The 12041-nt window shown below is 49.2% G+C and overlaps 1 long non-coding RNA gene across 1 annotated transcript; it reads right to left on the bottom strand.

Annotated features, from left to right (window-relative positions):
• Positions 1-5970: 5970 nt before the first annotated feature.
• LOC134485187 (uncharacterized) lies at positions 5971-11557 on the bottom strand. Its single transcript, XR_010063176.1, has 2 exons — positions 8997-11557; positions 5971-8650 (listed from the first exon to the last, which is right to left on the bottom strand). It is a non-coding gene; the product is annotated as an uncharacterized LOC134485187 (long non-coding RNA).
• Between the last annotated feature and the right edge of the window lie 484 nt (positions 11558-12041).

The raw sequence follows: 12041 nt of genomic DNA, 5'->3' as shown, positions 1-12041 counted from the left end.
AACTGCAAGACAGCTCCGATTACATGCTGTGGTCATGTCGTCTTTTCACGATAACAAAACTCTCTGACAACAAATGTGCTTTCTGCTGTGCCCTCCATGTAGGAGGAGCTCAGTGCTCATTCTTATGCCCACCTTCTTCATGAGGAACTCACCCTCCCACTCCAGGCCCCACTGCTGCTTTGTTTGCCAATGCAACATTCCAATAATTTCAAGGACTGAAAACGCCCAACCACCAGCAAAGGCACCATCTGTTGATCACGGCAGTCTCTCAGAGACTCCATCCCAGTTCCAGAAGCATCTCTGTTGGGAGGGAGAAGGGGACAGACAGATGGAAAGACAGACAGGCAGCCAGACCTAATGTCAGTCTAGACCCTGGCTGAGGCCTGGATGGCAGGGCTCTGGAAATGAGAGAGAGAGAGAGGGGGGGGGGGAGAGACAGGACTTATGGGAGATCATAGTGGTGTTCTCCCATGCCCTGAAGCTGACCATCACTATAAGTGGCCCTAGGGGCCCACACGAGCAGGCAGCTGAGCATACTCTGCATTTGAAGGGCCCCTCTAATCACTGTTGTGTTTGAGAGCCCTCTAGTGCAAAGAGAACCATCAGTGCTGGACACCGAGTCTAGGCAGCCTTGGCTTTTCCTGGAGAGCTAGGAGGCTGACTAGGCTCTAGGGATTGAGCATGACAAGGTCAGATGTCAGCTCCTCCATGGCTAAAGCACTATTACTATTCTTAAAGGGCTCATTATGTGGTAAACACTTTATCAGCAAAATGCTGATATCTTAAAACACTGTGTGGGCATATTAAAAATAAAGACAGGCCAACCACCCATATTTCCATTACCCAGAATTTGATCCGTTGAAGTCCATGTTCTTTATCATTAATTATAGAACTGTGAATTAAAACTCCTGGGAAATTTAACTTCACTCCAGCTTAAATGATTAAGAATTGAACAGCCAGGCAGGAGAGATGGCTCAGCAGTTAAGAGCATTGACTGCTCTTCCAGAGGTCCTGAGTTCAGTTCTCAGCAACCACGCTGTGGCTCACAACCATCTATAATGGAATCTGATGCCCTATTCTGGTCTGAAGACAGCCACAGTGTACTCATATAAATAAAATAAACAGATATTAAAAAAAGAATTAAATAAACAAGCCAGGTGTGGTGTCAGATTCAGGAAACCCCAGTACCCACCAGGAGAGGAGAACTCAGGAGTTGAAGGTCATTCTCAGCTACATGGTAAGATCAAGACCAACCTGAGATGCATGAGCTTCAGTTTCAAATCCCAGTAGATAAACTGATGACATGAAAACTTAGGGGCAGAGCCACACACCCATAGTTCTATCGGTTGGGAGGTTGAGGATGGAGGGTGGCTTGAGTCTAGGGACTGAAGAGCATTTTGGGCAACTTAGCAACACTCTGTCTTAAAAAAAAACTAACAAAAATAATTGTGAAAAAGAGAAGACGCTGTGTCCTAGTGAGTCCCTGCTGCAGGTGCTGTGAATTACAGCCCTAGTCACTAAAGGGGGAGTGAGATACACTCAACCCCGTTGGAAAGGAGGCTTCTATCTTTTTCAAGAACAGAGTTAACCCTGTGGCCCAGCATTACACTCCTAAGCATGTACACAAGAGAAATGAAAACACATGTACATTACCCCCTTACGACAGCTTGTTAGTCAATCTTCTGTTGCTGTGAAGAGACGCCGTGACCAAAGAAATTCTTACAAAGCAAAGCATCTAACTGGGGCTGGCCTACAGTCCAGAGGTTTAGTCTGTTGTCATCATGGCAGCATGCAGACAGACAATGGTAGCTGAGAGTTCTACATCCAGATGCTAAGGCAGCAGGAAGAGAGAGACACTGGGCCTGGCTTGAGCTTCTAAACCTCAAAGCCCACCCTTAGTGACGTATTTCCTCCAACAAGGTCACACTCACTAATTCTTTCAAATAGTACCATTCCCTATTCAAATATATGAGCCGATGGGGACCGTTCTTGTTCAAACCTCCACAAGCAGAATTGTCAGTAGCAGCTAAAATGGAGAAACCACTTGAATGGTTCCACCTGAACCACTTACTGCTTGAACAAACCACTGGGTCTGTTCCTGCACTGGAATACTGTTCAGCCATGAAAACGACACATGTGTAATAGGTATGAACCCCCACTGAGGTGAGTGACCCCATTTTGTACTTAATTAACACACTCTATCCTAGGATTCCATTCCCATCAGTCGTCCAGGACAGGAAAATCAGGAGACAGAGAGTACATTGTCATAAAGCTGGGAGTGACAGCTGTGGCTGCAGATCAATCGCTTTCTTTGACAATGACTTTCTTTGATGATGTAGCTGAATAGCTATTAAGATGTGAGAATCAGCAAGCCACGTACTAAAGAGACGGGCTGTGCACAGGGTAACCATAGCATGGTAAGTGCTGGCCGCTGCTGATCTGTTTAGCTCTTTCGTTGGTTTGCTTCCTTGTTTTCCTTAGTTTTCTCTTTGGCCTGCTGAGACAAGGTGTCTCTCATTCTGTAGCGCAAACTGGCTTCAAATTTGTAATCCTCCTGCCTCATCCTGGAAATGGAACCTGGATACACTAAAAGAGCAGTAGCCCTTTTAACCACTGAGCCATCTTTTCAGTTCCCCTGCCCAGATAAACCTTTTAAGAACAACGTTTCCAGCATTTTTCAGTGCGCAGCACAATTCAGTGTTCTCTTGTTCAGTTCACATCTTGAACATGTTTATTCTTATTTTGTTTGTTTTCGGGGCTGAGGCTTGAACCCATGACCTGGCACACAGAGACTGCAACTCTTCAGCCACATGCCCCATCCCCAGCCCTCCTCCAGCATTATCCACATCAAAGAAATGGATGGAAATGCGCAAGTCCAGTTTTCACTCCTCCCTGGTTTCCTTCCCCTCACCACTGCAGCCATGATCTTGAATCTTTCTTGCAGTTTGTCCTTAACGGGTGTTCCCAAGGCGTCTGGTAGTCTGTGTTGCGTTTCTTCCTTTAGCCACCAGGTGATTTTTTTTTCCAGGCTGCAATATTACTGCAGCCAATAAGCTAACCCAAGCACAGAAAGGTCAAAGTGAATTCACCCAGGGCTTCAAAGCCGCTGAGTTAAGTCCAGCCACCCCAGCGGGATGCTGCTGTTTCCGTGATGTTTGGTTCTAAGTTCACATTTTCATTTCCTGTTTCCCTGCAAGCCTCTTTGGCTAAGCCTCACGAATAATCTTGTTAATCTGTTTCTAAGAAAATGCCTTGTGGATGACACTAACAGTGAGTGAGGGACCTGCAGGAATCTATGAGCCTCATTTTCCGGGAGGTGCTTTCATAGCCCCGAAGTAATTTTACAATTCCTCTTCTCGAAGGTAAAGTATTAAAACCCCAACCCACGCAATGAGATGACCCAGATTGTTCAGAGAGAACCCAACTGTTCCTCACCTGCTAGGCCTGCAGATGTCACTCATCCTCCACCACACCTGAACAGTCCCTGCTCTGCCAGCCAAGGACAGCCACCGGAGAGGGCTGAGAGGCTTGGATACCCCCATCGCAGTAGGAAATAGACATGACTTAGAGATAAAACATTTGCCACAAAACCAAAGGTGAGTACGACAGGCTGATGGATTATTCCAGAGGTCTACTGTTAAGGGTCTCGGTTTCCTCCCCTTCCCTCCTCTCCTCACCCTAAAGACTGCTGCTGAACCCCAAGACAAGCAGCTATGTCCATTGGGTCTCTCGAGTGAGCCCCAGGTATTTTCGAGGCACTTGTTGTAAGCACGGTCTCCTAAGCATAGCAGACATCACCGTTGTCTTCAGAAGCAGCTGTGACTACTCATGGTACTTCTCACAAGGAGGGGGTGGGGGAATCTCTGGACTGTCATGTGAGACCTCAGTCACCTTCCTACCCTGCCACCAGCTTATAATTCTGCACAAATCCCGGCCTCAGGAGATGCTAGAACGTATAGAGTGTGGAAAGTTGGCTGAAGAGGGGAGATACTCCAGCGATACAGTCACAGGGACGTCATTGTCCCTGAGCTAGGGTGAGACTTAGCAGCAATGCAGCTGCTCTGGGGTTACCTACTGGGCTGGCTGGCTTTGAGTGTCAATTTAACACAAGCTGGAGTTATCACAGAGACAGGAGCCTCCCTTGAGGAAATGCCTCCATGAGATCCAGCTGTAAGGCATTTTCTCAGTTAGTGATCAAGGGTGGGAAGGCCCATTGTGGGTGGTGCCATCCCTGAGCTGGTGGTCCTGGGTTCTATTTTGTCCTTTTTTTTTTTTTTCTTTTTCTGGAGCTGAGGACTGAACCCAGGGCCTTGTGCTTACTAGGCGAGTGCTCTACCACTGAGCTAACTCCTCAATCCCGGTCCTGGGTTTTATAAAAAAGCAAGCTGACCAAGCCAGGGGAAGCAAGCCAGTAACATCCCTCCATGGCCTCTGGATCAGCTCCTTCTTCCTGACCTGCTTTAGTTCTAGTCCTCACTTTCTTTGGTGATGAACAGCGATGTGGAAGTGTAAGCTGAATAAACCCTTCCCTCCCCAACTTGCTTCTTGGTCATGATGTTTTGTGCAGGATAGAAACCCTGACTAAGACACCTACACTCCTTAAGTAGCCCCTCAACCGTGCTCTCTAAGTAAGGCCAATGAGCTATTGGCTCAAAAGTTGGAGTTTGGTGGGGTTGTGCTCTGGTCTGTCATTGGTGCCTGTGCTGGTTAGATCTTCATCAAGGTGAGCCATCTGAAAAGAGGGAGCCCCCACTGAGAAAATGCCTCCCCCAGATGGGCCTATGGGCAAGTCTGAGAATTAATTTTCTTGACCGATGTTGATGTGGGAGGGTCCAGTCCGCTGTGCGTGGTGCTACCTCTGGACAGATGGTCTTGGGTTGAATAATACAGCAGGTTGAGCAAGCCACAAGGAGCAAGCACGCCTCGGTGGCTTTTGCTTCAGCTCCTGCCTCCAGGTTCCTGCCTTGAGTTCCCGCCCTTTTCCCCTTCATGGTGGTCTGTAACTGTAGGATGAAAGCCTTTCTTCCCCAAGTTGTTTTCAGTCACGGTGTTCTGTCACCTAACAGCAACGCAAGCTAGGACAATACCGTATCTGGGGTGTGCGGACATTTGTTCCCATTTACCCGGGAAAACTTTACAAAACAGGCCCTATGGGGAGTGCAAAAGTGCAGGTGACTAGCCTTAGCCTTCAACCTGAGCTTTCTCATCGTCTGATGTTAACCTGGGAATTACTGGAAGTCTATCCATCCTAGTGGGAATTAACAGAGCTTTAAGGAACTGCCGGAGTCCCTTGCAAAGAGAGATTTGGGAATTGTGACTGTCTGTACTCGGTTGATGTTGCCAAGGGTCATGGGCCCCAGCTCCTCTGGCCTCAGTTTACTTATTTGCAGACTAAAAGACTGCTGTTGTAGGCTAATACACAGCACCCTCAGGCAGCCAAGGCCCGTGGTGCTCTGCTGGAGCCAGCCTTGTTCAGCCGTGTGTGCTTTGCCAATAGCTGCTTCCAGGTGCCGGAGAAGCAGACGGGAAGAAAGGTCTGGTTGTGAGAGATCAGATAGATGGTCCAAGAGTGCCTGGGAGATGCCCAGGAATACTGCCCCCTAGTGGCCACTTCAGGAACTGAGGTCTGGCGAGTGAACCCAGCATTCGCTTATGGAAATACAATGTGCCTGGGCTGTCGTCTGAGACCGGGAATAGTGCCAAACACCCTGTGATAACTCTGATTCATCCCATGTGGCCTGCAACACTCTTGCATAGAACCAGGGTCAGCCTGTTCTACGCCTCCCACTCCTCCCACCTATATTAATTACTTGAACACAAGCTCTGCAGCACCACAACGGTCCATCTGATCACCAAGACAGCTGCACAGTTACGTACCAGCTGGATAGCACACACAGTGTAGACACACTGGAGAGAGGAGATAATTCGATTCATCTTACTATTGGAGCAATGTGCAATTTAAAACGCATGAGCTGCTTATCCCTGTAATTTTTCCATTCTGTATTGACAGGACACAAATGAAAAGGGGTACGCGAGTGTCTGGAAGCTAGCCCACCGTGAATAAGGTGGGAGCTCTGGGCTCTCATCTCTTAGACGCTGTTCTCATCGTTAGTCTGCGTAGTTGTTTCTATTAGAATTGATTTCGAAATGTAGAGACTAGGTGGGTGACTTTCTGTATGGATTTCACTGCGCAGACAGGCTAGGAGCGCCACTTTGGGGGTTTGCTGCGAACTTGCCCATTGATTTTGGCAGATGAGGACACCGCTGGAGAGAATCCGCAGGGCCTCCCACAATTTGCCTAGGAACTTGTCCCTACCAAGAGGAAAAAGTGTGTTTCCAGAAGCGACCACTAGAGGGCAACAGAGGCCGTTAAATGTTTTGTTGCAGATTGCACCGAGCTGGGGCGGGGGGGAGGGGGATGGGCGGTTGGAGAACCCAGGGTCATCTCTGCTTAAGAGTGTGATCTTCTGTGGTTTGGAGGTGCACTTCAAGCAGCTTTGCCCATGGGGTGTCCTACATCCTCACAGTCACCCTCACACGCGTATGTCAGAAATCATGTTAAAGGAGCTCTAGCTCCATTCATTTGTGGTTTTTACATGTACTTGTGTGTGCGGGCCCCTCTGTTGATGGTGGCCCCCATAGTCATGTATTTTTGTTTAAATCCTTTTTAAAAAAGTCAAAGTCGGTATGTTTTCGTGGCTCCCAAGTGTAGCAATCCCTCTGCCTTACCTATCTCCCCATGCTACCCTGGGGACTAGGTTAGCTCTCACGAAGCTCTCTAGGGACTCCTTCACTGTGTGTGCTGGGCATTCTGCCTGCAATTGCCAGGCATACACAGCCCCACCGTGCAGTCCTGGGGCCAGAGTCTTTTTACAGAGCATAGTGTATGCATTAAAGACTTTGCTTTCTGTGAAGACATGTCACCTCAGACTGGGGCACCCTCTTTTGTGAGGCTTAAAGATTCCCTTTGAGTCAGCTGTTCCTGAGGTCTGTGGACTTTGCTTCAAGCCCTGGGTTGTCCTCTGCTGTATGCCTTGATCAGTGCTCGATCAGCCTCTGTTGATGGCTCACTCTGCTGTTGGTCCCCGTCTCATCACTTCATCCCAGTAGGGCATCCACCTTTCTCCCGCATGAGGAGAAATGGGGGAGGGGCGGGTCTATTTTCTCTACTTCACTGTGGTGTGTCTTCTGCCAGACACGGCTTCCTTCCTGCTTCATGCAGGATCCTGGACATCTTCAAAGAGACTGACATCATCCCTTCTGCTGGGCTGATTCCTAATTGTGAGAGAAAACCGTACCAGGATCTTCTTAAGGTCTGGTAAGAAAAGTTTTAGAAGGATAAGCCACTCCTCTCTCTCAGGTCAGCTGGGCCCAATCACTTGACATCCCCTCCTTTTCTGAAGCCCGTCCCTCACTGACCTCTTTAAACCACCAGATTCCAGGCTCTCTTGTCAATTCTCTAATTCACCTCCCACAACTGCTTCTCCCTTCCTGAGAGAATGGTGGCAGAGGTCTGGCCCTGCTGCTCTGAGGCCCCCAGGATCACTGTCACTGTGTCACATGCTGATTGTGTCTGTCAGACTTCAGACTTCCCAGCCCAGCCTCTCTCCCTGTGATCTTGAGTCCTTCCCTTTCTGTTCCAACACTACTCCTCCGTTTAGGGCTCCTTTGCTCACCTTCCTGTCCGCCTCTCCCACTTACCCAGGCTTCCTTTCGGCCTGCAGCTCGTGGGTGCTGTGATGGTGGCCATCTCCGTTGTCTTTCACAGTTGCCCAACCCCTAGCCGGCCCACCAAACTCAAGCTTAGCTCCCAGAAAACTGGCCCCCTGGCCAAGGCCTTACCTGCGCCATCTGGATAGAGAAGGGACAGGAAGTGGTTTCCACTCAGTGACACTTCACAGACTGCATTACAGATTCTTGTAAGACATCCTATGCTCTGAATGCTTGACAGTGAGCTTCTGCTGGGTTTGGGATGTTCCCTCAGTTCATCTCAGATTATGACAATCATAAATACCCTCTGCATCCATCCCAGTCAGGGCTTGTGTTCCTGCACACAACACCATGACCAAGAAGCAAGTTGGGGAGGAAAGGGTTTATTCAGCTTACACTTCCACATTGCTGTTCATCACCAAAGGAAGTCAGGACTGGAACTCAAGCAGGTCAGGAAGCAGGAGCTGATGCAGAGGCCATGGAGGGATGTTACTTACTGTCTTGCTTCCCCTGGCTTGCTCAGCCTGCTTTCTTATAAAAGCCAGGACTATGGGCCCAGGGATGGCACCCCCCACAATGGGTTGGGTCCTTCCCCCTTGATCACTAATTGAGGAAATGCCCTACAGCTGGGTTCATGGAAGCATTTCCTCCTGGGAGGCTCCTTTCTCTGTGATAACTCCAGCTTGTGTCAAGTTGAAACACAAAACCAGCCAGTACAGCATCCTTTGCGATGAGCAATCCCAGTGGCCCCAAGAGGTCTGCCACCTCACCTGACGTGCTTGCCAAGAAGCCCTCCGTGCACAGGCCTTTTGAGGCTCTTCGAGCGGCAGCTGCCAAGCTTGCCTGCTGGCTGCTCCAGCTATCTGGATGGGTGGATTCTCCTCTCTCCCTGTGTTTAGAGTTCCCAGCCAGAGCTCCCCTGCCCCCAAGGCAGCTGCTTCTAAATTGAGATGTAAAAGTTAATTGTTTTATTGGGCTAAAAAGAAAAGAGCAGCGGCAGCAGGCTGCAGGAAGGGCTGAGAGCTGTTGTTCACTAATTTATTTTAAATCCAGTTTTAATTTGGTATTGGCTGTCCTGTCCCAGGCTCTGGGGGGACATCTGCCCAGGCTCCTGGAGGCTGATGGGTTAGAGGCAGCAGGCTCCTCTGGTTTGAAACTAATTTGTCTTTGAAAGGCAACACTCAGCAGGACACCTAAGAAGTTTCTAGAGCAAAAGGTTTTGAAGGACGGGTCTTTCCAGCTCTGAACGGAAGGTTGCTGGGGTGAGGGCAGGTGGACTGTCTTACCTTCCTGTGGTGGAGACGGTCCCATTTCTCACAACCAGCTTCCTTCCAGGACCTGGGGTAGGATCTCCCCAGTTCCCTCTCACTCTTTGATGGGATTATGGTGTTCTCTGGTACACCCCATCCTTTGATGGGATTAAGGCATTTTGGAAAGGCTTCATCTCCTCTAATGGGCCCCAACCTTCTCAGCCTTTGACATACATTCCTGTCGCTGCTCCAGGGGCAAACACCTTCTTGGGATAATCTTCCTAGGGCCTCTGCTCCACTTCTTTTCAGGGAGGATGTCCACAGGTTTCTAGCTCTTGGCTTGGTTGGTGCTGTCTCCAGCAAGAGTCTGGGGGAGATGGTGGGGGGTCCACTTATTTTTGTCATTGGTCTTCCTCCTAGTTGCTAATTATACATTCAGATCTGATTAATTTAAAGTAGCATGTCACCAGAGGCCTTAGGGTAAAGCCTTGGCTTTGGAGCCCCACAAAGTGAGATTCATCCACGCACCCCAATACACTGAAGAAACAAATGGGGAAAAGAGAGCAGATACTCACTGTAGCCATATTGGGAAGGGCGGCAGATAAAGGGCCCAGTGACCTCAAGCTTATCTTAAGGTACTAATGCGAGTCTAAGGCTCAGATAAAGAAATAATCAGAGCTGGGGGTGGGGCGACAGAGACAGGGGACATGCTTTATTGAGTTGTACAGGTCAAGGCGTGGGCTGTTCGATCACACTGTCTTTGTTGTGATGCAGTAACAGGACCAGAAGTCCTAAAGGACTTGCGGCTTGGAGGCCATGCATAGCTGTGTTCTTTCTCTTGGGAGAATCGGTTGTGTGAGATCTGCACCCTCCCATCCTGACTCCTGGAATCTAAGGTGGTCTCAGGTTCAGGGCAATGACTTATTTCCTTGCCTTCAGCCTTGAAAAAGGATGAGGCTGGTCAGGATAGACTTCTGTGCTCTGAAATCTCAGAGGCAGCAGATCTGAGCCCAGCGTGGAAAGCCCACTGCAGATTGATACACAGGGAAAATGCGTTGTGTTTGATGGGATGGTTGGGGGCTGGATGGGATGGTGTTGTCCATCTCAAGGGTTGTTCAGCTCGATCTGGCCAAGCCACTACTCCCCTGTTTCTAGTGAGATCCTAGGCTTGAGGTGCACAGAGTATTGGGTCGGGGCAGGCTCAGCCTTGTCCCAGCCACCTAGGGTCCTTTGCCCCCATTCTCTACCTCCAAGGATTCCCCCAGGGCCAGTAGTTTCTTCATATGTAAAAGGCTGTGGGAAGAGAGTATGGCTACACATGTCCCAGGATCAGTTGACCAATAAACAGACTCCACAGGGTCCCAATGCTAATCTCTTTCTGGGGGTTCCTCAAGCAGAAGCCAGCAGATTAGAAGATTTCCCCAGCAGCCAGGAAACCCATTCCCCTTCCCTGCCTATGGCTGCCAGCTCAGACTGAGAGCTGAACCTGTCACTGTGAATAAGGAAGGAAGCCCCTCCAGGGAACAGCAAAGCCATCTGCACAGCTCAAGCTCCTGTCTGTGCATCAGACACAGTCAGATAAGGGACAGGTCTCTAGGTACCTAGGCTGCTCCTTCTCTCTGAACCAGGGGGTTGAGCTGGGATGTGCATTCCTCTTTCAACCCGGGCTTATCCTGGCTTGTTTCGAGTTGTCTGGGAGTGAGGTTTGCCTTCTACAGTGCAGCACGTTCAGGTTTTAAGATTTTCTTAAGGGACTGGAGAGATACCTCAGAGGTTAAGAGCACTGCTCTTCCGTGGTCCTGAGTTCAAATCCTAGCAACCACACGGTGGCTCATAAGCATCTGTAATGAGATCTGGTGCCCTCTTCTGGTGAGTAGGCATGCTTACATGTAGGCAAAGCACCATTCACAGTAAATAAATAAATCTTAAAAAAACAAAACAAAACAAAAACAAAAACAGTTTTTTAAAGCTGGGTATAGGCAGGTGTAGATGACTAAGTCTGCCCTCTGGTGTGTTAGTGCTCAGGGACCAACAGTGTGCCTACAAGAAAAGCACAGGCTTGAAATCAGGGGCATTTGCCCAAGGATGTTATTCCCACCTGCAGACTGTCCTATTCCGGGAATCTGGGAATGAGAGCTTTGAGGCAGAGAAGGAAGGCTGTGTCGGCTGTGTAGACAAGGCACTCAGAGAGTGTGTGAGCTCATATCTTGCTGGGGTTCCCACTTGCCAGGGCTGTGATCCCAAGTAGGTTCATTCTGTCCCGTCTAGCACCCCTGCCATCTCTCTTGTCTGATTAGAGCCACTGGCCACTGCATAAAGGCCACCCTGCTGTGTGACACGGGGGCGGGGGGTGCCTCATTGGACAATCAGATTGAAATCAGTCCTTGGTATGGCCATACTAGAAGACCTTGTGGGAACACTTAGGCCACAGGGACAGAACTCTACGATGGTACTGAGTTCTGCACACAGGACTGTGTGAATTTTTGCACCAAGGGTTTACTGCCCTGAGAGAGAAAGAGAGTCATCATGAATGTCTGTCTGTTTGACTAGTGTCTGGTTTTTCCTCTGTATACATTCTTGTGTGTGTGGTGTGTGTGTGTGTGGTGTGTGTGTGTGTGTGTGTGTGTGTGTGTGTGTGTGTGGTGTGTGTGTATGACCTGAAGCAATACAAGGCTCTAAGCAAAAGTTGCCTGACTTTGTTCTTCCCCAACTTCTAGAACCCTCGGGCAAAACAGGTCTGTCTTACTGCTGACCCATTTCATGCTTTCTATTACAGTAGGAGTAGAAACAAAAGCAAGTACCCAGGGAGTGTCGGCACCTGGGCACTTTGAGTATGAGTTCATTCTCACAGTAACTGTGCACAAGAGGTGCCGTCATTACCCACACTTCTACCTGGGCACACCAAGGTCTGAAGAGGTACGCAGTTCTCACAAGGCTTCACAGCCACCTAGGGATGAAAGAGAAAGGTGGAAATGAAGCGGCTTGCAGAGGACTCTGTGAATCAGGGCAACCCTTCAGAGAAGGATGTGGGCAGATAAACCTGAAGGACCTCAGAGGTCATATTTGAATTTACCTACTGTG

Source organism: Rattus norvegicus, chromosome 1 (assembly GCF_036323735.1).
Source record: "Rattus norvegicus strain BN/NHsdMcwi chromosome 1, GRCr8, whole genome shotgun sequence".
In the NCBI taxonomy this organism is placed as follows: Eukaryota; Metazoa; Chordata; class Mammalia; order Rodentia; family Muridae; genus Rattus; species Rattus norvegicus.
Note: the sequence above shows the minus strand (reverse complement) of the source record. Positions and strands in the feature narration are given on the sequence as shown.